The sequence below is a fragment of the Ruditapes philippinarum genome, unplaced genomic scaffold (assembly GCF_026571515.1).
Source record: "Ruditapes philippinarum isolate M1 unplaced genomic scaffold, ASM2657151v2 ctg2249_1_1_1_1, whole genome shotgun sequence".
Classification (NCBI taxonomy): Eukaryota; Metazoa; Mollusca; class Bivalvia; order Venerida; family Veneridae; genus Ruditapes; species Ruditapes philippinarum.
Genome location: NW_026854370.1, coordinates 81,285 through 83,587, shown reverse-complemented (window position 1 = coordinate 83,587; position 2,303 = coordinate 81,285). Strand labels below are relative to the sequence as shown.

The window sequence follows — 2,303 nt, the reverse complement described above, 5'->3', positions numbered from 1 at the left end:
AGTTAATTACAAAACAAAAAGTATTACAAAAACAATGACATAAATGAAAATAAGAAAACATGTACAAATATTAAAGAACAAAACAATGTATGCACATTTCTATCAAAGTTTGCCTTATCAAATAAAATAATGAAAATATTATAATTTTAAGAAAAGTTAAAAGATTCTGATAATAATGTTTCAACTAATCAAGCAATTTATGACAGATTTTCAGTACTTTAACTATATTTCTACAGCATTTCTAAAACATTAAGTGCCATTTTGCATATTTTGACCTCCTTTGATAATTGTCAGTAATGTATAAATTGCTGCCTTTTAGTTACTTCACAAAGTTATACTTTTAGATATCCATGAGAATTAGCACGAATTTTGAGGTGTGATGCTTTAAGATATGACCTTCTTTCAGCACCCCTCGTCTGTCCGGAGGATATGTAGCGTTTGTAGCGCCCAATAGCGTGTGTGACATCATTTTCACTGAAAAAAAAATTTACGAAACATGTAAAAATAACAAGCAAAAATGTTTTCATGGTTATCTTAACTTAATGAACAATTTTGCCAACTTTTTATAAGAGAGCTTTAACAAAAATTAAAAGTAAACATAAATACAGAACATTTAAAAAGTCGCTTTTAAACTCCAGTTTAGTATGGATTAAAGTATGTAATAGAATTTACAAAAATCTTACTTTCATATGTTTCTTTTTACATATTCACGTGTTTCCGTCCCTCCGACCTTTGAGAGCATGTCCAACACTTTAACTACCTGAAAAGAAAAGCTAGTATATTCTAACTTATGTATATATTCTACGTTTGAAATAGAACAGTTACGCAAGTCTTAAATATTTCATAGTTTTAAATTAAAGATTTAATGCCGAAATGTCTGGAACCAAAGTTAACGTCTTGGGTTATTTGGGACCGGGACGTTTTGGGTTATTTGGGACCGAAACGTCTTGGTCCGAAATGCTCGAAATCGTACAAATTCATTCTCAATTCTCAGATTTTAACTGACAAAAACATCACAGTTTAAGAAAAATATGAAAACTAAGCATTCTCTTTGGTAGTACTGAAAGGCATATTATAAACTCTTCACAAGCAAAATTTTAACATGTCAATTTTAAAAAGATTTATTATTAGACATTATCGCGAATTTGTGTGACATTTTACTTCAGCTGTTCAAATAATGATAATTAAATTTAAGAGTGCTTGCAATCATGCAATTATTTATCAAATACAAAGTAGAAATAAATCTAAATAAATTGAACTGACCTTTTTGTTCAAGAAAATCTATAATATTCACTTATCAATGCATCCCGATTCCTGACCTACAGCCAAAACGTAACGCCTACGAATTTGAATTTCCATCCACGTGACTTTAGATTCGAATTATAGGTTAATTATGTTTTTTTTTCCCCTTTTTTGTCACTATGATTAAAAGTTAAAGCAAATAAATTAAAACTCTTTTTTTGGATAATAAAAACTACCGCAAAAGATTTAAATTTTCAAAGTTTTAAAGATTTAAAATTGGTTTAAAAAATCTGGGGGCTATAAATTTGATTTCATAACAATAAACACATGGTTTAACTTGCCCAACAGGCCACCTATTAATTTTTTAATTAGGGGTTTCAGGCCCCGGGTCTTTGGGCTGGGATTTTATAAGAAAAATCATTTGTAATCCCAAAAAAACATTAAAAAAATTTTAAAAGATTTCAAAAGCGAAAATATTTAAAGGTTAATTTTTTTTTATTTTTTTACCTACCGTAAAGGGAAACCGGAAACCCAAACCGACGTTAGTACGGGCGTCAAAAAGAAATCTATTTTTCATTGGTATTTTTTAAAGTCAATTTACTCGTATTTTGGTCGCCGACGTCGTGACCAAAATCTAACATTAATCCGACGTTATTTTAACGTCATGTGTTTGCTGGGATATAATTGGGCTGAAGAAAATAATAAAATAGACGAATGTCAGGCAGGTTTCGGGTGTAATTACTCAGCTATTGATAATATTTTTTGTTTACAAACGATAATACAAAAATACTTGTCTAAAAAAGGTGGTCGTTTTTATTGTTTATATGTCGATTTCCGAAACGCTTTTGATAAAATTGACCATTCAAAATTATTTTATTCACTACAGAAAATAGGCATTCATGGTAATTTTTTACAGGTTTTAAAATGTATGTATTCCGATTTAAAGTCTTGTGTGAAAACACAAAACGGTTTAACTGATTTTTTCCCGTGTAACATAGGAACAAGACAGGGAGATAAATCTAGTTCGACTATTTTTATTCTTTTTATCAATGAGTTGTCTA

At 29.4% G+C, this 2,303-nt stretch overlaps 1 long non-coding RNA gene across 1 annotated transcript; it reads right to left on the bottom strand.

Annotated features, from left to right (window-relative positions):
• Positions 1–217: 217 nt before the first annotated feature.
• On the bottom strand, positions 218–1,394 carry LOC132739993 (uncharacterized). Its single transcript, XR_009627089.1, has 3 exons — positions 1,264–1,394; positions 684–760; positions 218–474 (listed from the first exon to the last, which is right to left on the bottom strand). It is a non-coding gene; the product is annotated as an uncharacterized LOC132739993 (long non-coding RNA).
• Between the last annotated feature and the right edge of the window lie 909 nt (positions 1,395–2,303).